The sequence below is a fragment of the Motacilla alba genome, chromosome 8, assembly GCF_015832195.1.
Source record: "Motacilla alba alba isolate MOTALB_02 chromosome 8, Motacilla_alba_V1.0_pri, whole genome shotgun sequence".
NCBI classification, from domain to species: domain Eukaryota; kingdom Metazoa; phylum Chordata; class Aves; order Passeriformes; family Motacillidae; genus Motacilla; species Motacilla alba.
Window position 1 is genome coordinate 13,889,543 of NC_052023.1, and position 24,785 is coordinate 13,914,327.

The 24,785-nt window shown below is 39.2% G+C and overlaps 1 protein-coding gene and 1 long non-coding RNA gene across 13 annotated transcripts in view; one reads left to right on the forward strand and one right to left on the reverse strand.

Annotated features, from left to right (window-relative positions):
• Nucleotides 1-10,584, reverse strand: part of TTLL7 (tubulin tyrosine ligase like 7) — a 66,444-nt gene extending 55,860 nt beyond the window's left edge. For 8 of the 12 annotated variants that reach the window (XR_005257824.1, XR_005257819.1, XR_005257825.1 and 5 more), the window contains exon 1: nt 10,523-10,581. The gene's annotated coding sequence lies outside the window, so the exon portion shown is untranslated. Of the gene's footprint in view, nt 1-2,277; nt 10,328-10,522 lie in introns of those variants that run through there. The other 4 variants (XR_005257822.1, XR_005257823.1, XR_005257821.1 and 1 more) reach the window with 4 other exon arrangements.
• Nucleotides 10,585-10,601: 17 nt separating this feature from the next.
• Nucleotides 10,602-18,331, forward strand: LOC119704055. The gene is made up of 3 exons (XR_005257827.1): nt 10,602-10,779; nt 16,303-16,444; nt 16,777-18,331. It is a non-coding gene; the product is annotated as an uncharacterized LOC119704055 (long non-coding RNA).
• The last annotated feature ends 6,454 nt before the right edge of the window (nt 18,332-24,785 follow it).

Consider the following 24,785-nt stretch of genomic DNA (forward strand, 5'->3'; position numbering starts at 1 on the left):
GTCTAAAATATTGAACCCAAATGTAATACTTTGAATATCCAAAATTAGAGAGAAAAGTGAAGTATACCAGACTTTATACACAATAGCTTTAATTTTTACTTAAATCACGAGAATAGCCCACAAAAAGCAATTTCCTGGGATTTGCTTGAACTCATGGGATCAGGATAATGTACTTTCTGAATAAGTACAGCATTACTGAGGTAACCCTGTAGTATTCAGTAGTTTATTTATTGAGTAATCATACACCACCTCTGAGCTGCAGAGCCCATACTGACAATAGCACCAGAGCTTTTTAATGTAGTTTAAAATAGTTCCAAAACCTGAGGAGAAAACTGCCCTAAGCATGACTATTGCCTCCATTGCTTTAATCACAGCAGAAGTCACGTTCCAGGTTTGGAACAATATCACAGTTAGTCCTGTCCTCATCCATCTTCGTCAAGTCCTAAAAAGCTACACTTAAAAGTAAGAGGTTCTGGCATGTGTGTATTACCTTTCTTCTTCCTTTTTTTTTTTTTTATTAAAACAAAAAAGTGTTGGTTAAGATTAAGAGCTAAGAACTACACTTGAAAAGTATTCTGAAATTAAAGTCCTCAACTAGAGGCTGGAGCAGTGAGATATTCCATTCATTTAGCAAGGTTCAATTTTATTTTCCATTGCTTTAATCCTATATTTCTTAAAGGTGCATTCATAATGAAAAAGAAATGCATAAACTTACATAGTCAAATGCATGCTGGCTACAAAGCTAACTCCTTTTCAAATATTCAAAAGAAACAAATACATTAATTTCTTATTATGTTATAGCAACATACATCACTGCCAGCCAAAATAAAACATGACTGGGAACTGAGCCACATACAGGGTTTTTTATCATATTATCCTAGGCAGAAAATTATGAAATTTATTATTCTGTACTTCTGACTCTCTCAGACATATTATACCCTTCACACTACAGAAAAATATATGTAGAAAGAGAGTAGCATATTTTCCTTAAAACCACAGATGAGGAAAAAGGAAATGCACCAAACCGAATCAAAGGCATTTGTAAATCCAAAGGTATGGAAAAGGTACACACACCTAATAGCTACAACAACAAATCTTTCAGAAAAAGTTTCACGCAAAGTGTCAATACAAATGAGAATGGAGACAATCCCAACTGACATACCAAATAGGAAAAAAAGGATAATAAACTGGCTCTCATAGTTGGCCACTGATGCAGGACTCTGAATATTACTTAACAAATATAAAACTTCTTGCCAATTTTTTTAGCTCTTTTGATTGCTCAAAGGAAGAAAAAGCTTTCTTCAGGAAATTTCCTAGCCCCCTCATTCTGAAGATATGTACAAAAATGACAAAACTTTTCTAAAGTCTATAATGTAAATGAGATCAAGCATACAGGATTTTCTCTGTAACCTAGTGAAGTAAATATAGATATTTCTATTGACTTTTGTGGACTTTATATCATGATGTTTCAGTTCCAGGACAGATCTGCTGATGACACAATTCAGAATTATAATTAAGACTCTGGTCTCATCCACGTCAAAACTAGAGTCCATTTAAATCGAACTTCCATGACAGTAGAAATTACAGCTCAAACTTACTCAGTTGCCTCCAGATTTCTCTCTTTCTTGGCAAAGATTACAAGCTCCAAGTATCACTTTCAGCATTGCTTGGCTGTCTAGAGCTAGGACTTCATATTCCACAGCACATGCAGGATTCACATGTTTAGAAACAGGGATTACTGTGCAGGTGATATTCAGATACACTGCCACAGAAAATGCTTCATGCTGCTCTCCTCAAGTACATATTGTCCAACTAATGGCCCACAATTTACTGCATTCAGCAGATGCTCCTGAATCTAGCTCTCTGTTATAAGGAAAGATAAACCCCAAGCTCAAGAATGGATGAGAAAAAGCATGAAAAATAGAGAAAAGGAACAAGAATTCTGGAAAAAGAACTCACTGCAAAATATATGTGGTGGACAGAATGCATGAGCATTCAAACTGAAGGCAATGGATTTCAATTAACATAGTCTGCAGTAGAGTCATAGTGAAAAAATCCACAAACAAACAAACCGAACCTTTGCAGCAGCATGTGGCAGGATGATATACCAAATTCTTCTGCATACAATTACTGATAGTGCAAAACATTTATTTATCATGGACTTTGCTGACAAGATTACATACTGCAGAATACACAAGTCATACCAAGACCTCCCACTGATATAGAAACAGATTTAAAATAATTCTGCAACAGAAGTAGCAAAATGAAATCACTTACCGTTAGTATAGCATTGCTGAAACTATCTGAGGAGTCAGCTCTCTGGAAACAGGTTTTTCTATCAATAATTGATAGCTGATACAGTTTCAGGCAGTAATACACCAGGGAAAGACTGGCTGCAGCAGCAGCTCCTTCCCATTTAACCCATCTCTAGCACTTTTTAGATCTCCTTCTTAACCCTTTCTAGGTATTTTCTCCCTGTATTTCGGGTGGCAAGACAAAGGCATGGTATATGATATAAGAAAAAAATGCATTATTTCCCACTTTACTTAGTGACAAGAGTTGTGGGAAGAAAGTCAGTAGGATTTAGTCATAACAATAAGCTAAAAAGAAGTACAATCTAAAAACAGAAAATGACTCAGTGACTGGAAAGAGATATAACAGGGATATGAGCTACTGTAACCAGGACAATGGTTTCTCCAAACGTACAATTAAGAGGTCAAGATCACAATAACACAAGACACTAGTATAGAAGGCTAAGAAAAAATATTCTCATTCTATTCCAGGCTTGGACCAATGAGATCTGAGCTTTGACATCAAACCTACCTGGTTTTAGTGAAGCCAGCATTACAACCTTATAGATCAATTTTTAAACCAAATGAAATGTTAAGTGTAGTAATGGCAAGAGAAAAGGTACGTCCTTTACTGGAAAAGCTGTTTCTATCATATTCTGAAACAATTCATATTCCTCAAATGAGGTTGTTTTCTTTTACAATGTCAATTTATACGAATAAGAAATTGTTTTCTGACATCACTTCCAAAGATGGCTTTTCTTTGTCATATTATTCTTTTACATTAAGAAAAGATTGCTCTGATTTGACAGCTCAGTACACTTTAATGGACAGAGGACCACAAAGGATATCTGACAATAAGATTTGCAAAGTTCCTTTGTTCAAATGGATTACTCTTCTCCCACGAATAAAATTAAACAAACAACAGCCACCAAAAAAGAACAACCACGGAAGAAACCTGGAGCTACCAAGTGCACTCCATTGTTTTGCATTAATTTTACAGGAATCAGGCCCATCGGATGTGCCAGACAAGACTGACTGCACCACTAGTGCTATACCTATCCTACAAGGATGTGATGCCTTAAATTTTAGCTTTCATATTATCCAGATTCTGAGCTGCATTAGTATACAACTCTGAATTTCATATAAAGTGTTAGCAAGTTCTTCTCACAGTTTAGTTAAATAAAACAATCCTTTTCCAGCCCAAAGGTATAAACAACAGGGAATTGAGGAGAGCAATCTGGGAGGATACAACTTCATAACTTGAAGCTATAATTGGACAATTAACCCCGATATGTAAATGGACCAAAACTTATAAAAGTGTGAAAATGCGTGATCCATTGTCCCTCTTGGGTGTAGCCTTAGTACACAAAGTACAGGCTCTCATGCTGCCCAAGGTGTATCCTTTCAAGGCCTTTTTAATAAATACCTACTTTATTCCTTTAACACTGTCTAGCCTCTGTTCTATAGCCTCTCAAGGCATCAGATGAAGTATTATGGATAGATTCTAGTGAGATGGGAAGGGATATATTCACATAAACTGCTGGTAGTCCTAGTAGCCCAAATGCCAGCCTTTGGAAATCAAATGCAGGTAGAATGCAGCTGAGGAGCAGAATGTGCAAAGGCTACAGTGTATGAAAGAGACATTTCCCCTTACTTCCTACCCTCTTAATTTGCAAATGATAGGAGCAGAAGCTCTCTCTGAAAAACAGAGAATGTCTCTTGCTTGTCCATCTAAGAGAAGGATTAAGGCCTCCACTTCAGTCATGATTGGCCAGGTACATCTTCCAAAATTGAAGAAAGTACTTCAAGGACTTCAAAACAGTAGGAAATTACAGGAGAAAACTTAGTGCAGCCAACTGAGATGCAATTTCATGTGGAAGAATAGAACAGGGACTGAAATCTGAACATCTCTCCTGAAGTCTCTTCCCACAGATGACTTTTCCCCATGGCTCTTCATAGTGTCTTGGTTCCAGGTGTCTTCCACCCAGCTGTTGCAGAAACTCAGCTTCAACTGCACCATTAATCAATAGATTAATTGGTACAGTTAATTGATTTATTAATCGATATTATCCTCAAACAACTGGAACTATATTATGTATGCATATCCCATGACTGAGACTTATTTATCAGTGAAACTAAACAGTGTGTTGACTATCTGTGTCAGACCTTCCCAAACACACATTCACAAGAATAGATCTTCTTTTTTATTTTCATTTCTAATAAGTTTTATTTCATTTTCTCATAAAATATCAAAGATTTGCTTCCTGTATGTGCTTGTATTCCTGAGTGCTGCTTTTGGCAAAAAGGCCACAATGTCCTTTCATTTTCTCTTCATACCTAGAGGCAACAGAACAAAGTAATATATAGGCTTTTTTAATTGACTGCTCGGGGTCATTAACTGCATAATTTCTCAACTGGTGTCCAGACTTTCATATCTAACTCTGTACTGTTCCCTTACTTGTCTTCTCTTTCTGCACTTGTGGATGCTGCTCTGGGTCAATATCTGTCACTAAGCTGAGTTGCCAACTAAGCACCACGCTGCCACTCACTCTCTTCCCCACCACCTCAATCTCCCAGCATGGATGAGAGAATCAGGACTAAAGTAAGAAAACTGATGGGTTGAGATAAAGACAGTTTTATGGGGAAAGCAAGAGCTGCATGCACAGGAAAAGTAAACAAGGAGTTCACAAACCATTTCCCATGGACAGGCAGGCATTGAACCATCCCCAGGAAACCACGGCTCCATCATGAGTAACAGTTCTTTGGGAAGACAAAAGACATCACTCCAAACATCCCCCCGCCCCTTCCTCTTTCTTCACCCCTCTGTATTTGCCAAGCATGACTGTCATATGCTCTGGGATACCCCTTTGGTGGGCTGGGATCTGCTGTCCCAGCTGTGTCCCCTCTCAGTTTCCCATGCATCCCCAGTCTCCTTGCCAGCACGGCAGTACCAGAAGCAGAAAAGGTCTTGGCTCAATGTCAGCCCTGCTCAGCAATAACAAAAACATCTCTCATCAACACAATTTTCAGCACAAATGCAAAAGGTAGCCCCAAGCTATGTACTGTGAAGAAAATTAACATTTCCCCAGCCACAACTAGCACAATAGCCTAAAAGACTCCCAACTCTATGAATTTGAAACAAGCTTGGCTTGAAACAGCACTGATTCCTGTATCTCCATACTTTATTTTATTCAACTGGATATCTCCTTTCCATCCTCAGAAACATTATTTTCAGTAAATGCTACCATTTTTAAGTGGCACAAAATGTACCAAACTCATGTTCTCAGATAATTTTTGCTCATTTTTAGAAAAAAAAAATTATTCAAATTAATGCCTAATTGTTAATGCTCACTAGTAATTTATAGTCTCTCAAAGACTTCAAGTTGGCATAAAAAGTTAGGATAATATTATATCCCTCTAAAAAGCCCCATGAAATAAAATTTAATTCAAAGGGTAGTTTTTTTCTTGGTGAGTAAATTGCACATCTTTGAGATTTCTTTCACCAATACTTCACATGAAGTGTTTTTGCATGTTTCTCCCACCTTCCACAACACCAAGATAAGCTTGGAAGGATAAAACACTATTACAAATTCACAGAAATTTCATGTTCAATGAACACTAAACATTTGACAACCACCCACAAAAGCATAGAAAGCACAGTCTTCTATCACATAGCTCTATTCTATATTTCTCAAGAAGTTCACTCTGATCAAGCAGATAAGAGTGATTTTTCCAACAAATCACACAATATTCTGTCCTGTCAGTCCACTTGTTTTTTTTTTGTGGTTGTTATCAGTATCAAGATCTTTGCCTCTTCACCTGCAACAATTCAGTATTAAGCATCTGATTTCATTTTCTCTTGCTATACTCCAGTGCTTCCACTGCACCCTATAGGGATATAACTGTGTTGGTTTTCAAGTGCTAAAAATAAAACAAACACATGTCAACCCAAGGACAAAGTTGAAAGGAATCATACTTTAATGTAACCAAAGAAGAATATATTTAGCATTTTGCTACTAAGCAAGGATGAAAATAAACATGTCAACACATTGCTGTGTCTAACTGTGAAACCCACACCCTACTCAACTCTTTCTGCAGCTTTTATTATATATGAAAAGTGGATTTAGCCTTCATTTCTTTATTCTGAAGAGTGACTGTTAGTACTCTGTTACTACTGCTGGCCACAAAGGGCTCCTGAACTGCTGTGTAAAGCACTTCCATCCTTTCAGGCAGCCAGTTTTTCTATCAATTAACAGTAATGCAGCCATCTAAGGTGCATTTGGACAGTCATGCATATTAAACTTCAATCTGGAATCCTTCCAAAACCAAATACAAGCATAAGTGGGAAGTGGCATGACACTCACTCCACTCCAGAAAGTGAAAAGTGATCCCTAAATCAGAATGTTTTCTTTTGTCTTTCTTTCATTATTGTTAATTTGGGCTCTCTGTAAAGCAGTACTGTTCCTCTGTCCCCAGAAATGAATGTTCATAAAAACCCCATGTGATTGTACTTTTTAATACTGCCTTTGAAACAATGTGGATCTATATTTTAACATTGTAAATTATCTGAACTTTAATTTTTAACACTGGGAAAACAAATAGTACAATTATATACAGTGGTCTTCATTTTGGAGATCCTGTATTCTGATTAAAACTGATATTGAAAGCAAGAACCATTATGTCTGCTTTACTTAACATTTCAAAACACAAAGCCAAAAATTTATTCTAATGTTAGAGCTTGTTTCCTGGCAAAAGGAATTCAAGGCAGAGCAAAAGTGTAAAAGTTGGTAAATGAGTATAAATTAATGTGGTAGAATTGTGAAACTATATTGCACAGTTGTATGAACACTTCAGAGAGAAGGCAAGGAGGAAAACTGGGAAATGCTCTTAGCAAAATCTATTATTTGACCCCTACAGAACCTGTAGGTTCTTGCCTTCACTGCCATGAACAAGAGGATTCAGTAGACTGGGGAACTATGGAATTTCCTAGTGTGAGAGGTTCTGGCACCAAGGGGTTGCAACCCTGGAAAAGGAACATTTGCTCTAATGCCCACCAGGTTCCAAGGCTGACTCCTTCAGAATGTCACCTTTTTTCTCACATATCCATAAAATCTCAAATCATTCTTTTACACATCAGAGTAGTAGACATCAAAAAATTCCATTCTAAATTTAAAAATACATTAGTATTTTAAATATTAATGTTAAAAAGGTTCACTGGTTCCGGTAAACTTTCCAGGAAGCTTATAATGTCTGCAAAAGGAGTAGTTTCAAAGTATCATTCTGGCAGGACTTTAGGTAAGCATTAATGGAGCTCTAAAGAGCTCCTCGTGCTTAATAAGGGCCATTTGACTTCCATCAGTAGGATTCAAATGGCCTCAATTAACTTTCAGGTACATAGAAAATAAAAATTAATCGAGGGCTAAGTGTTCTGAAGTTCACAAGGGAAAAACAAAATTCAGCTAATATGCTCCAATATGAATGCTGTGGTACTCCCTGGGAGATTTCTTAGCTTTGACAGTTTGTATGCACCTTTCCAAATAAAATTAACTCCCTCTTTTAGGCAAATCCAAACTATTCCTTTCACACTCAGATCATTGTAGAGTCACTGTGTGAACTATGGATGACGGAAATACCTCATCAAAAAGAAAAATAACTGGCAAGTATTCATCTTTTTTGTCAGGGACTGATACAAGGCCTATCAAAACAACATCAGTGTCTTCATGATTTAGGATTGGCCCAAAAGCCACAACACTTCAAGGCAGTAACAACACTTGGAACTTTCTGAAGATTTGTGGAAACATACAGAAGCGAGAAATTAACATTGCTGGTTTCTACAAGACACCTTTACACTGATAAATTCATACCACGAAATTTAGAAAACATCAGTAACTCATCTCAAAAACTTATCTTGCAACATGCTGCCATTTGCATTTTTTAAAACAGGAGTTTTGCAAAAGTAGATGCAGGGTAGCTTGGAAGATGTTATCCATTTCCCTATTACAGACACTAAGGTTTCATTTCAATTTCTTGTGGCCTAAAGATTTACATCCTTAGATTAATGTGTTCTCAATTAGTATGAGACATCTGCAAGTAGCTAGCAAATGCAAAAATAATCCTTAAACATTAAAATATAGGCAAGGAGAAAAAAAGGGGAAAAAAAAGCACAGAACGTTAGAAAATGTGGATGTTCAAGAAATTTGCCATATGCATCCTACAGAGACTTTTAAAATTTATAATAAATATCCAAGGATGGAGATTCAAAATCAAGAAATGACACTTCAGTCACTCTTGATGTTGTCAATTCAGAGTGAGCACATTCAGCAGTCAGTATCAGTGTGCTACATTTCACCTTCAAAATTCTATTTATGGCCTTCATAACCAACATACAGCATTAGAAACGTCTTAGAGAAAAATCCTAACTATACAAAAAACTGCAAGATGGCTTTGTGTCTAACTACTTCTTGGTCAATTAATCTCCCAGGTCTTCAGCATTGTCCACAACTAAATCTATGCTGCCAATTTACCACTATCAGCTTTGAAAGAACATGGGAACAAATTTTATTTTGATTGCAAGCCTTAGCTTCACATTACTAAAATGACTGTTAGATTACTGGAATAATTACCTAATAACTGCTGACAGGCTTGATCTCCTGGCCTCTTCTAACACTCCCAAAGTGCTGGGTAGATCCCTTTGGAAATATGTGAAATGTATCCAAACCATCAGAAATCTAGAATAGGGGCATTTTTCTAAAGAAAAAAAATAAATTAAAAAACCTGACAACTATTTTTCTATATGTTCTTGCATATTATGGTGAATACCTGCAGCTAAAAACATATTTCATCATTATAAAAGAAGTCACATATTCTGCAATAAATAGCTCCTGTAGTTTTCTGAAGCTTTGTAACATTTTTCTCCAGAGAATCTTGCTTTAGAAGTAATAGCTCCATATGTCATCACAGACATTATATTTATTCGCCACACAGGAAAACCCCTCGCATAATACCTGCTTCTCTATTTTTTTTTGTTTGAATTATCATTAGTTCAAAAAATAACATGTCTTATTTCTACTAAAATCCCCATCACAGCACTTAAAACAGGGGCAAAAGCTTCTACAGATGCCAAGTCACTGTATATTTTGAGATACTCTGCAGTATTCGGGGGACAACCAATTCCCACAGAGTACTTCTAATCATCCGTGTGTGAAAAGAACCAGCAGGATTTCTCTGAATATTATTTAGATAGCTAATAACACTCTGGTTAATTAATGAGGGATTTAGACAGAAAAGTATATCGAACTGGAGGTAGGTGGGATGTGTGTATTTGGTTGGTTTAGAGGGGGTTTAAGAAGGAACAAAGTCTAATTTTGGTACTCATACTGCAAATACATAAGAAAGGCACAAAAGCAATCAACACTGAGACCTTAAGTCAGTTTCACAGAATTCAGCAGTACGTTCAAATTCCAGCATCAATTGCTTTTCCCTTTTGCTTACAATAATATGTGGTTTCAGCAGCAGAAATTCAAAAAGATCCCACAGATTATGGGCTTCCAGCTAAGCACAGAAAGCACAGGAAGATATTTGACTTGCATCTCCAGAGATTTAACTTGTTCTACATTTCAGACTCCACTGGGTACCACTGCCAAAAGACGATCCCATTTTAACCTTAACTGGTTCTGAAGGGACCCGGCCGTACATGCGATACGACCCGCACAGACGATGGGCTTCGCATGCAAAAATTGGGAGAAGGGGGGGGAGAAGGGAAAATGAATACCTTTAATCCTGGAATGCCTCCTGGTTCCCTATTCCTCACACTGCGACACGCGCAGTCATGCTCCCTCCCTGCGCGAGGGCTGCCCGCTGCATTGAGGAAACTTCCCGAGGGGCCGCTGCCCGCGCTCCCGCCGCACCTGCCCGCGGCCCCGGGCGGACAGCGCTGCCCCGTGCGCCCCGGGGCACCGGAGAAGCGGCGGGGCTGCCGGCACTTCCCCGCGCTCCCGCCCCGCAGCATCGCCCCGAGCCGGCGGCAGATCCCGCGGCGGCAGATCCCGCTCCGGCAGCCCCCGGTCCCCCAACACTCCCGCAGCCCCCCGGCCGGACACGGCTTCCCTCCCCCGCCGGCGATGCTGAATCACGGCGGGCCGCCGCTCCGCCGCCTCTCACGGGGGTGGCAGCCTGTCCCCCGCCGCCGCAGGGGAGGAGCAGGTGTCGCCGGCCCCTCACCCTGACCTCACCTGCCGGGCCGCGGGCGGGCGGTCCTGCGGCGCTCCGGGGCTCGCGGGCGGCGCGTGCTGCGCCTCACGGGCGGCGCGATGCCGGGCGGGGCGATGCCGGGCGGGGCGATGCCGGGCGGCAGCATCCGCGCCGGGCACGGGCGGGAGGAGGAGCGGGAGGTTACGGCGGGGAGCCGGGACAAACCATTCCCTGCGAGGGGTCACCGCCGGCGGCCGGGAGGCCGGGCGGGGCGGGGAGCGCGGGCCCTCCCACACAGGTACGTGCGAGGTTTGCCCTGAGGGGCGTCGGGCGGCGTCCGCGGAGCGGGGCGGGCGGCGCGGCGGCCGGGGGCAGCGCTGCCGGTCCGCCGGTGCGCCCCCCCGCTCGCGGTGGAGCGGCCCGCGCTGTCTCGCTGCCCGAGGACGCGAGCGGAGCCGGCGGCCACGCGGGCAGCGCCCGGAGCGGCCCGCGGCCGCCGGGAGCGCCGAGGCGGGCCGCACCGCGCCGCACCGCGCCGCACTTAAGGCTGGCTGCGGCCGTCTCCCTTCGGCCGAGCCGAGCCGCGGGACCGGCTCCGGCTGCCGGGAAGCGCCTTAGGAACCCTGCGGAGCGCTCCCCGGCCGCTGAGCCTCCCCGAGCGGCCGCGGGGCCCGGCGGCGCGTGGGGCCGGGGCGGGTGGAGGCGCCCGCGGGCCCGGAGCCGCCGGCGCTTCCCCGCGCACAGCCCGGCACCTGCCCGATCCGCAAATCCGTGCCCCCTGCCCGCGGCTCCAAACAGGTTTTTTTTCCTCTTCCCCTTTGGAACCGTAGCCAAATGTTTTCCTCCCGTGTGCACAATCGCTGTTTGCCACTCTGAAAAAACATTTCGGGCTTTTCCTGAAACACTTTGCATCCTCACATAAAGGCACGTGACCTAATCAGATAAATGCTATAAGGATTGAAAAAATAGAGAAACGCTTGCCCAACAAAAATTTTTAGGAATTTTTCAGAAGAATAAAAAGTGTCACAAAAAAAGAATACTTACAGAATAAATCATAAAACTGCAACTGAAATTTAGTCAATTATCTCAGTAGATTATGTGGCATCCTCTGTGTTTATCAAGGTTAGGAGCCCAATTCACAAGCAGTGGAAGTCACCATGGCATTTGATTTTGTCTGCATTATGTTTGCCATGGAACTAGCTGTAATCTTTTATTGACTTCTGATTTATTAATTAATGATCTTCTGTTGTTCATACTATTACATTCTTATATCATACATTCCTCACTACTACATACCTTTAAAAACAATTCCAGCATAGTCTTTTCTGCACAATCTCTTGGCTAAAAAAAGCCTACCTTGAGAATGTCTGCAACTACCTCTTCAAGACAGTTAGAAATAAATATACTGAGTAGGCTTAGTTTCAAGTTTTCTATTTCTTGGTCAGAAAGAACTGAAACAAAGTTGATAATGTTAAATAAAAATGAAAATTTAATTGCAGCTTGATCAGCATTAAGCTGTGGTTTTTTTACTCTATTTCAACATCCTTTGAGGTAAGCTGATACTTTAATACGAACAGATTGTGTACTTCTTGCAAATGCTAAAATTATTGTTAAGAACAGAAAAGCACATGAAAAATCCTTTAAGAAATCCTAGAGAGATATCAGACTGTTTTCTCATGTATGGTATCAATTTGTAGCTTGTAAAGTTGAAGAATTTACTTTTTGCAGAGATATAATTTCTGGCCACAAACATGTAATCTGATAGAAGCTCCCATGCTTGTTTGTGTAGATGTTTCTAGGAACAGGTCTGAATTTTAGTGATAGAAAACCCATGCTGAAGCAACAGGATTTAAGCTGGTCCCCATGTAAACAGTCATTATTCTCAAGCTGTGCCAAAGCTGTGTTCCAGGATGCTCCTGAGGAAAGGTTTGATTCTCTTTCCGTTAGTCATTTGGAATGCTGCCACTGACTGCAGATGAAACCATTTGTGAGGCTGACATGCACTGCACGTTATCTCTGGGTCAAAGCTTGGGTTGGGCATGTAGCAGCCCCTGCCTGCTTTGTTTTAGCGGTGTGTCCACATTCCACAGCCCAAACCAGGCCTCTCCACCCCAGCGATGTGCACACCTCTGCTGAGCAAAGTACATTAGATCAGCAAACCACAAGCGGGAGTTTGTGATGGGAGATTGCACCCAGCTGTTGCTCCATGTTTCACAAGCAAACCTGAAGTTTGGAAATATAGTTGTGGCCTGCTTGGCTCCTGGGAGGATTTTAGGATAAGCCTCCTCTTCCAAGTGCAGCTAATGCTTCCTCTTTTCAGAGGGCTGGTACCAATGGGTGCTGTTCTCTGCTGGCAACACATCTTCCCCGCAAAGGCCAGAGCCTCACAGCAGAAATGCTTTTTCTCCTCTCCATTCCTGGGAGGCAGGAGGCATTAATCTCTTCCTGAATGTGCTTTTAGTTGTTGTTTCCCAGAAGCAGATCAGATTTACTTTTTTTAATGCGATCTGCATTCTGAATCACTCTGAGAGTAAATGGTACTCACTACCTCCATGTTGAAACATTAGAGCTAGCAAAATGTAGTAAGGAACCAAAGCGGGGTATTAAATACACAGATGCTTAATTAGGAGCATTAAATAGAGTTATATTTTTAATATTGAGCTAGTTTAAATATTGAATATTGATGCATTTGAGAACAGATGTGCCTAGATAATTATTGTAAATAGAAATAGTAATAAAAATACATTTTACATAGCATGAAGATTATCTTATAAATTTCATAAATGAACAAGCAGGAAAGACAGAAAAACAGATCAGGAAGAAAGTGCTTTCTCAGAAATTGACGTATTTCTAAGAATTTTCTTCGGTTTTTCCAATTTTTCCATTCAGAAGTTCTGGATTCCTTTATGAATTTTAATTGTTACAGTTGAAAAATGGTGAGGGCAATCGAATCAGTTCTATCTTCAAGAGAAAGAATTATGACTTATTTGAACACAGTTCCTATTTCACGCTTCCTGTTACTACAAACATATTACCTGAATAATTATGAGCACTGTACTGATGTATATGTAATCCATCTCCAAGTCAGTAAATACAATGTCCTCAAATTACAAAGAGGATAATTAAATTCTCTAAAGAACATTGGTACTTGAACAAAATCACAGAATAGATTTGGAAATGCAGACCTATTTCTCCTGCTTGCTGAACCACCAGCTTACAGAGCTGCAGTAGGATGCACAGTCTGATGTGGTCCAGAAAACTTGAAGTTGCATTTTACCCCTGCTGTTGAAACAGGCTCTATCCTTGTGCAGCTGTTAGTACTCGCAAATGCCAAAAAGATCTTCAAAATATTTAATGTGACAATCCTGAAGTTCAAAAGCTTTGAAACAGAATCAGCATATAGATTTATAATAGGAATAATGTCTATTCTTATTAGCCAATAGCTATAAATAGTGTGTTTTCTTCTGTTTGCACAACACTTACCTTAGAATATATTTACTAAGTAGATAATCAACACTTTTCTAAACAGGTGCATTTTCCCCCTTGCTATAAAGCCATGTCCAAACATAATCTGTGCTGTCATAAACCATCCATTTACTAGTGTCAGCCTAGAATACCAATGAAGAAACAAGGTACAGCTCAACTTCCATCCCTACATTTTATATTCCCTTAGGATTCTTGCTACAATACTTCTCAGGCCATACATAATTTTTGCTTCAAAAAGCAACACCCATTTCTTTTATAAGCCATCTGCTCAGCATGTTAGCAAAATCCATGCAACAGCTTCCCAGCAGCACCAACACCTGCTATCAGGGGATGGTGTTTCAGGCAGATATTGCCAGCCTGTCACAGCTTCTTATCTCCTCTCTCTCTAATCTTCAGAGTACTGTCTGGGATTATCTCCTGGAAATCAAATGCCCAGCAAGATGGCTTGTTACTTTTTTATGTATCAGCAAACATGCACTTGATTGAGTTCATTAGTGCTGTAAACGTCTTTTATTATACAGATCAATGTGAATTTACAAGTTGTAGCATTATGATATTGACATAATGTAACATTTCATATACAATAACTTTTTATAGTCCTCAACACTCCAAACACACTCTGGGTGAAACTCAGTACTGATGTAAGCAGATACTATAACACCAAGGCTATCCACAGAGTTCAGTCAATTATCCTCAAATTAATGAGGTTCCTTTGGTTCAGGCATGATTTTGAACAGCTTTAAGATAGGAACATTTCTATTTTTAGCCGCACAAAATATCATTTTGGAGCATCTGTATCTGTTTAGTAATCAAAGCTTGGAGGTTCTTCTTCAAATATCTTCAAGTTTCCATCTGCTGTCTGCCACTGTTTAAGAAAGGAAGTCCCAGAATTTCAGCAGTTTGGAGAAACATTTCCTTTTGTTGAGCAGCCATGAAGAAAAAAATTATTCTACTGTATGAAGGCTATAAGATGAAATGAGGCATAAGTTGAAGGAAAGTGGAAACTTATATCTGTGGGTCAACTAAGTTAGTAGGGTCATCCAGGAAATAAAACCAGTTTTTGTAAATATTCACAAACTGGTGCAAGTTCATATAATGTTACTAAATACTTATGTTATTGCTGGCAGGCAGGCCCAAGTAGAAAGAGGGGTGTGAGCTACTCCTCCTTTGCTGTTGGACGTAGTAATTAAATCATTATTTTAAGCAATATGGTCAAATATGAGAAAAGTGGGCATGAGACTTCTACCCCAGCAAAGTTGTGCTTTTTCCCATGCGTGTCCTTTCACACTGTGAATGTTCTCAGTATCTGTTCAATCCATACCTTACCAGATACAAGTGGAAATTCCTGTATATAGGTATGTATTTCTGTCACAACAGAAAGCAATATGGAAAACAAGAAAAAAACCTGCTGCCAGAAAACATGTTTATTCTTTCCATATATCACAAATTGAAACAGACTATAAGAGCATTAAGCATTCAAAAACAAATGCACAAAAGAAGTCTGTGAAAAAAAAAATGTCTGCTCATATAGGTAAGGATACACTGGATCTGTCTGTCCCCACATGACCTCATTTTTCCTCAAGGTCCCCAGCTTTTTGAAGACCACAGTTGTTCCACTGATGTTTACAGGGGTTGTCTAGGCAACCAGATAAAACAGAGATTTAAAGGGGCCTGCCCTGTCTGTGCTGTGGGCTCCAAACTCACATCAAGGAAAGGAGCCCTGCCTGTGGAGAAACACAGCCTAGTTTTGATTCAGACTATGGATTGTAATTTTTTGACTATAATAGATAATATTAACATAATGTGCATTTCCTTATGATCTCATTGGATTTTATGTCCAAGAAGTGACAGTGACAACATTATTGAGTGACTATGATTAATTATTTCAATTATGGTAGAAAACAGAGACCCCATTCAAAATTAGTCCCCCATTGTGATGCAGCTGTACAAACATCTATTAAAAGACTGTGTCTGGACCAGAAGTCTGCAAATTACTCCACTCAGAGTCATCAGGGAAAAGACAGCAGCACACATAGAGCACACACAGGCAGGGATGAACCTGGACAGTGTGTGTATTGCCAAGATTGTAACAAAATCACAGTTTCTCCTAATTAAAGCAACACTTTTTCTCTCCAAATGAGATGGGTTACCATCTCCTATTATCTTTCTTTAAAGACTATACATTGCATATTTTCCTGTTGCATGAGGCAAGTTCTATAATTCTTCCATAATTATTTTATCTGTTCTCCTCTCTCCTGCACATGTATGTGCTCCAGTTGTCCTGGCTTCCTTTTCTTCTCTCTACCATTTTCAAACATTCTCTTCTGTCCTGCAGCCCAGCCTTTCTCTTTCCTCCTTCCTTGAAATCCCAGCTGCCATAGAAGTCCTGCTCACCAACACCACTGAAACTCTCAGAAGCCTTTTACCTCTAACTGTATAACCCTGAAATTTGTGGATGAAAAAGCCCTCTATAAATGGTAAGTATTGGTATTGATTGTGTTCTTAATATTTCTATGTTAAAGGATTCATATACAAACTATTTACCTCCCTCTTCAAACAGACAATAAATTGAAAAAAATATTCCTCCCTTGTCATCCAGAGGGAAAATGAACTTTAAACTGAAGGAGAGCAATTGTAACCTGGATTTAGCATTTCTAAGAAATTATAGGAATCAGTTATTTACCCAAGGACCATTTCTAACATGTCTTTTGTGCCTATTCAATATACTATCCTATGCTAACTTTGAGGAATGGATATGGTCAATTATACATACTCTTGTCTCTTCATAAATTGATGCATGTTATTGCAGAAATGAAAAGGAGGATGCAAGAGAAGTATATCCTTGAGATAGCTTATGAAGAGTAACAGGCACAAAACTGGAAAACACACCCAGGCCCAGTGTTGCAAGTAACATCCTGATGTCACCGATGGCAAAACTTCATTTGAGTACGAAGAAATCAAGATTTCATTTGAGACTTCAGAAAAATAATTTCTTATCAGTAATGGCCTTTATGCCCTTTGCCCCTGCTTGTGTGTGCTCAGGGGATCAGAAATCTGGTTTGTCTTCTCAGTAATGATGAGGAAAGGCCTGACTGATTTAACATGCCTTCATTTTTCTTCAACACTATCCATGAAAATTAAGATCTAACCTACAAATATTTGGAGAAGGCAAGGGATGCCAAGCACCACCAAACTGTGCTGCTGCATTCCATTGGTTTTGTGAACTCTTACAAAATAACAGTTCTGGTAGTAAATCTGCAGTACAGTGAAGGGAAAGACCAAGTAAATGGAATAGAGTGGCAAAAAAAACCAAATGGAGGCCAAAAGGGATAGGGAAAAAGGAAAAGCCAAGTGTGAAAATACATGCATATAAAGCCTTTGGAGGATAGAAAAGAACATTTTTGGGAGGAATGGAAATATGATTTATTTTAGCAGTATAAAAAATTAAAACTAGGAGGGACAAAAAATATCTGATTAAATCACAGAATAACTTTTACTGTGATAAAGTAGGTGGAAGGGGAGATTTCTGAGGAGAAATACCAAAGGACAAGCTTTGAAATCTAGCTGTTTCAAGTGATCTACACATATAATGCCATCACCTCTGTGATAAAATGTTGCACCTGAGCATAAGAAATAAATGCAGATGTTATCCCCAAGACAGATTTCTATACATCCTCTGTTAGAGACCTTGATTGATTCATTTTACCTGAAATTATTTGAAAGGAATTACAGCATTGGAAATGAGAAATGCTTGAGGATGATTTTTATATGTAGACATTTATTGGCTAATATATTACTTGAGGATGCATCTGCTCTTTGCACAAAAAGAATGGAGTTCTTTCTTATAAGTGTGATGGTTAAAATCATAATACTTAATACCAGTTTTAAAGCCCTTTCTGTCACATTCATGTGCAAAAACTGTACTGCACATGGTTACTGTCTTTTAAAATGGATTTAAAAAATAAGAGCTTCACTGGAAGCATTACATTTATTTCAGCTATTATTAGAAAATTACCTCTGTATTTCAGATGTGAAACTGAGTTTAGAGAAAATCTGGCTTGGGCTAAATGCAAATAGAAGTCAAAGTTCTGTGATTAAAACAATGCTTGAAAACACTCAACTTCTCTTTCTTGGTGAATCAGCCATACAGCCATCAAATATACAGAACATCTACTGATATCAAAGTATAGTCTGACAGTGGCTTCTCAGGCTCTGGAGTTGGGGGGAAAAACACTTTTACATTGACATTTGCATTACAACCACTTGAAATAACCACTTCTTCTTTGTGCTAATGAGAATTTATAAGTTCTTCTTGGCATGCACTGTAGATATTTCTCCTTTTAGCTTTGTGAGTCAAACACAAAGAAATCCAAAAATAGTAAATAAACTTTAAATCTGGTTTTTGCTGCTTTTTTTTCATATGGAAAGTGGTTTTTACTCTTTTTTTCTTGCATGAATATTTTTTCAATAAATTCACCCCTATGAATATGATATTATTATTGGTTTTGTTTATTATTTCTCCTAATGAAAGGCTACTGGTCTAAATATTCTTTTAGCAATTTAGCTTCCTGGCTTGTAAGTGTAAGGAAAAAGCACTGCAGGTATCTGACTGAAGAAATCTGCTGAAACCCTCTGAGCCTGGAATGACCATTCATTTATGGCACCAGCAATAGAAAAAATTTTGAAAAAAAAATACACTGAGAAGAAATTAAAGCATTTAAAGGCTCAAATTCTGGAAATGGCAGAAACTACTGGAAAAGAAGGCAAGAACACTTCAGTGTACATCTGGAAACAGTAAGTGTTATTTAAAAGCAAGTCTATCAAAAAGAGGTTTTCCTTCTGAAAATAGCAAGTGCTGATGCATTTGGCATATTTAACACTTCTCAGCAATCCAAGAAAAGGAGGATATTCATGAAGCTGGTACAAAAATGAAGCATATTAAAGTTATATGCTTTGGTCCTGAATGTTTAAAAGTGTATTTTACTTTATAATATTGGGATGACAAGATTATAAGATACTTACTATATAAGATTGGGGTGCTAGAAGTGTATGATAAAGTGTGGCATTACCTTGCCATAGGGTACGATCTAGTGAAGATTTTTAGACTTTAAAAAAAAATTGTAACACCCTTCCAACTTTAAAAAGCTACTGGTTTTCAACAGAAAGTGGAGCAAATAATGCAGAAATAGACTTCTGGGAGAAACAGACTGCAGATAAGGCAATTTAGAATCTGCCAAGAAACTAGTATTGAATATTCAAGTGTTGGACTGGACTGTACTTTGGAACCTTAGATATTACCAAGAGCTGGAAATACCATAAGACAGAGATATCAGAGGCAGAAAAACACCCAGAGCTGGAATTCCTGAGCAAGGAATAACAACACAAATAAAGCAGATGGAAGACTCTGAACATTAAGCAAAACCTTGTATTTGTCTTCAGGTGCCAGGGGTCTGAACCATGAAGAAACTGCATGTTGCTGCCTTGGATGATTGTTTTCTGTACAATAAAAACACTTGCAGCAAAAGATGATGTGTGCAGAAGAAATAATAAGCATAAGAGCAAATGGGATATATTGCCTTTGTTAGGCATATATACACAGCTCCTAGTATTTCTGGCAACTGTGCTGTAACTCTGAGATAAAAACAGCAAGTTGGAGAAATATAAAGGGGTAAAAATACAGGTTTATGAAAGTGATTTTTATTCTATTTTAAAATGTGCTTCTAGAAATTTAAAAAAAAAAAACCAAAACAAAACAGGAAAACCATCTCGGACTGTTTTCCCATTTTTAGATGGCACTACTAAAGATATTACCAGCAGAAAAGCTGATTATGCATTAAGAACTTTTCTAGCTAGACTTCTTTAACCAACACAGTAATAAGTGACAGAGGGACACAATGTAAAGGACATACATTTGAGCAGAATACTGTAAAGCCTAGATTTAGATGTGAGACTACTAGTTCCTCATCATTCCTCACTTATTGGGTGCAGAGTATGTAGGAAACCTTGCTAAACTGTTTGAACTTTCCTAGCTAGAATTAAAATGACCTTCAGGTAACCTAGCATATTTCACTTCCAAAGTGAGTTCAGCTAAACTGAATTAAGGTCATTTTTAATTCTGAGGAAAAATAGATACTGAGGCATTTAATATAGCTTAGTCTACTTTAAATTAACAGTTGTAATTAACTTAGAGATCTCTGTAGAAAAGACCTAAAAAGATAAATTAAAAACACCACTGTTTTTTGTTTTTCATTTTTAATCTTCTTAATTCTGTAGAAGGTGATTCAGAGTCTTAATATACAGTAAGAACAAACAGTGTAATATTGATCACCTCTCAATTATGGTAAACTTAAGTAATTTAAGCCCTGAAAGTGGCTTATTATATAGTTTCTTTAAGCAGCTATGCATTTTTAATAACTTTGACTACACAAGTAGTATTTCTATTCAAATCTGTGGGAGTAAACTAGAATCAAATATCAGACAAGTATACCATCAACTCTGACTTACGTTTCATTCCTGCTATAGTTCATATGCAGCAGTACAAATATGTTGCTGAACTACTAAAAATACAAGAAAAATGTGAATTTATTTGTTTGCATTCCTCTACTCAGTATGTACAAATTCAACTTATATGGAATAATCTGCAGAACAATTATAAGCAACTGAAAAAAGTGCTGCTTGGCTGATAGCAAGAGACTACACCCACTGCCAAATGATCATAGGAGATAAAGGCCAAGAACTGAGCAGCTGGACTTGCCCATTAAGGCAGTCTGTAGCTTATCTCTGAAAAAACATGTCTGTTCTGCAGAACATTGACCTCAACACAGCACCTGTCACCTCCTGTGGTGAATTAATATGTAGCCAATATCCATAGAAAATTTGATCAAATGCTCTCTTGTAGGGGGTAATACTGACAGCAAAAGCGTAGAACCTGTTTTGTTAAATTAGGTCTAAAACACCAAAAAAAACCCCACCTTGCAGCTTTACGGCTCTTGAGAGGCTTGTGGTGAACCGTAGTTAAAAATCAGTAAGGGAATATATAAAATCTTTTCTTCTGTTTACATGGGGGTTTTTTGACCAGTGGCTATCTTGGGAAATATTTGGGAAACATCTAATGCCAAGAAAGAAGGGGTGGCAGTGGTGAACAAGTAGCTGCTGGTGTAAACTTCCTTTGGAGCTTTTTGCTTTAAGTCTACCTAGTCACCCTGAAGGAAGCCCAAGTTGCCCTTAGTTAAGACTCCTTCCAAAATAAAATGTCCCTCAAAATTGTAACATCCATGGTGTGACAAACACCTTCCTGAGGCTTCAGATTCCTTTTGGATTCACAGTTGAAGAGCATCAAAGAACATTTTTCAGGACATCTGGCAGAGCAAGTTCTGGGCCAAGTTGCTTTAGTTTCATAGTGGATTCAGGCCTTGGCAATCTCAGATATTGTAGAAATATGATGTAAGTCCTTTCGCTTCTCTCTGAGTGGGTGGGTCCTCAACTGGAATGAATTTGGCATCAGTGGATGAAGCCTTCCCTGCAGAAGGATGTAGTTTATTGCTGTCTGTATAGCTGGTACAGGGAGCAGGGGAAATTGCTGTACTCCTGCTTTCATCCTTTCCCTTAGCACATCTACATGACATAATTGATGTATTCTTGGCAGGTCTGAAATTATGCTGCAGTGATGAATATTCCTGTTTCTGGGTCAGAAGCTGTAAAATTTGGAAAATATCTTCCATATTCACAAAGAAACACATATGCTTCTTGGCACGTTAGCAACCTGCTAGAAAAGCATCCCACACTGGCAGAACAGGGGTTAGCTGAGAGCAGGAAATGTGCCAGTAGCCTGGAACAACCCAAAAGGAAAACAAGGAGTTAAATGCCAAATATATCATTGTGTTTAGGAGAGAGAAGGAGCCTGCCAGGGGTATTCAAAGATGCAGGAATGTGGGATTTTGGGAAGAGCAGTCTAATTTGGTATTCAAAGCCCGCAGTTTAGAGGCACTGCTGCAATGGTAAGACAGGCTGACCACAGAAAGAAAACCCCAGCTAAGGCAGGTAAATAATCATAACTCAAGTAGAGCCTACACCCTCAGGCTAAGGATGATCAGTATGGATGGGCTGAACCATCAATCTGTGTATGCCAACCCCTTGCAATGCAGGCACACCTCAAATTCGAGAGAAGAAAATGAAGATGCATAATGATTTAAATTTAGTGACTTGTTTCAAATGTGTATTGAAAACAATGGCTGGAGTTGCTACAGAAATGCCACTACCTCATCTAGAAATCAAAATTATTATGGAGTGAAAGGATATGTGGCTCCAGAAGTAATTACTATGTGAATAGGTGATTTCTACTGAAAACACCTGGGAGTCTTTAAACTAGAAGAAATTTCTCTTTTTTTGTCCTGAAATGACCCTCTTATTTTTAGTTCTAAGTCTATGTAGGGTAAAATATGTGAGCTTCATGAGGGAACTATACATCTGATACAGAGCTTTAGGCTTTATCAGAGTGAAGCATTGGTCTTGCTAGGATATTCCTAACTGATAGTTCCCAAGAAATATGTTTAAAAATGGATGAAAACCTGCTGAGAGTCATTGAAACAACATCATCAAATCCATACTGCTAAAACTGCTGAAATGACTTTTTTAGAGTATATTTTTTTAAATCTCGTATAGATCAGCAAAATAAATGAAATTTGAATTTTCAGATTGGGACTTTAGTGAAATATATTAACATACACCAACAGAACATTTTTCATATTTGCATTACTTTATTTTTTAACTAATTGTGTTGACAGAAGGCAAACTACTTGTAAATAAGCAGTGTTATGAGGCATTTCAGCATAAAAAGATTTTATATAAGAAAATTAAGGAACCTAAAGATTAGGACTGGAATAAGAGTTGACAGTCTGAATGCTAAGTGATTGGATACACATAATGTCTATAATCATTGGTATGTTTTGCAATTAATCAATGGCTATTAACTTGTTAATACAGCATAAGATATGTGAGTAGTGTGAATGTGACTACAAACGTCCATCCCTAAGTCTTTATTTCTGTTATCTTTGCCTACACGTGTAATGCTAGAACCATGGATATGGTTAATTTAATATTTCACAGCACTGTTGAATTATATTTGTTAGGTTTCTGATAAAGAGAGTATTTGGGTAAAAACATTTATGCAAATCCATCAGTGCTGCATGTGCATTAAGAGCATGTGGTTATTTGAGAACCAGTGTCATTGCATTGGTGCACACACACACACACATATATATGGTCTAGATGTGTACATGTAGGATTTTGCTGGAGTACATGCAATGACCAGCTGATCCTTGTCCAGCAAGACCCAAAGGGCAGTAACGTGTATTGGACCTTGGTAGATTCCCACATATGCAGCCTTTGCAGCATAATTTGCTAGCGAAGGGATGAGCTGTAACGCCAGGAATATGCTAAAGATGCTGCAGCGAATCTCATTTGTTAGCGATGCCACTGCTGTCTTCTCAAGGATATCAAAATGCCTGTCAGCACCTGGATGAAAATCAGCTGACTCAGACTCAATCTGGCCAAAATGAAAATTATGATGGCTGGAGCAGGGAAAACATTTAAAACTGGGATAAGACCTTTACCTGAGATATCATTTTCCGATATTTATTTAAATACTACAGCACCTTAGAGTTCTATTTTTTGTTATTGTAAGAATGATTGAGACAACAGATGGCAAAAGTTCCCTCTCCTTTCCCCGTGCTTAAGTTCTCCTCCTGGTGCAGATCCAGCCATTGCAATCTACATGCCATTCCTCAGCAAAGTGAATTACTGATAACTTGCTGAACCTCTTTTTAAGTGCATAAAGAATGTTTGGCAAAATGAGACAGCCCTCTGCAATAGTAGCTGCTTCACTGCCCTCAATGATTTGCAGGTTATTTCCTCATGATGTTGGAGTCTTGTTTCTATCTTCAAAGCAATAGAGACCTGGCTTCCTCAGAGACAGCTTCTTTAATCATAGAAACACAGGTACTCCCCTGAAGTAAGCAGTAAAACACACGTCAGGGTAATGCAAGGGAAAAGGTGAAGAAAATCAGGAGAAAGTCCCTTCAACTGAAAAGTTCATGGATCAAACCTCAACCTACAAAACATCAAGATAATTCAGGTAAGTGTTCCCAAAACTTTGCAGCCATATAACCCAGGCAGCTTGTACAACTGTCGAGGTAGAGCACACACTGGCTAGATCTGCCCAGTGCTCCCATACACTGTACTCCACTGCACAGGCCTAGGGAACTGGACATTTCCTAGAAGTATCTACTTTAGTGTGCATTAGTGTATGTGCATAAAATCCTGTCTGGTAGTAAGGTAATTCAGTATTAAGCTGTGACAGCATGTGCTTCACCAGCAGGCAGCCCACAGTGCTGGGAGAGGATTTTGATAACCCCAGAGAAGGATGGTAGCCAGAACAATTCCTGCAGCCTTGGGGAAAGAATGCTGCCAGAAGAGGCTGGGTATCACATACATTGTCCTGGCAGAACATATGCAGTTTGTGATCCATAAGATTAGCACTTCTGCTCTCCACTCTCTCCACTTAAAAGCACATAAAATAGTGCCTTTTTTTGATAAGCATTTCCTCTCAGAGCTAAAACACTCAAAGTGTTTCACATGATAAATATATAAAGAGAGCTATCATCAACTTGAAAGTCACAATACCGCTTGAAAATGTGTAACTGTAGCTATTTATGATGGGTGGCAGCAAAAGGGGGGGAGGAAAAAAAAAAAACCTCTTTCCTGGCAGCCCGCTTACTTTCTACGTTTTTTTTTTTTTCCTATAGTCTGGTGAGCCGTGTA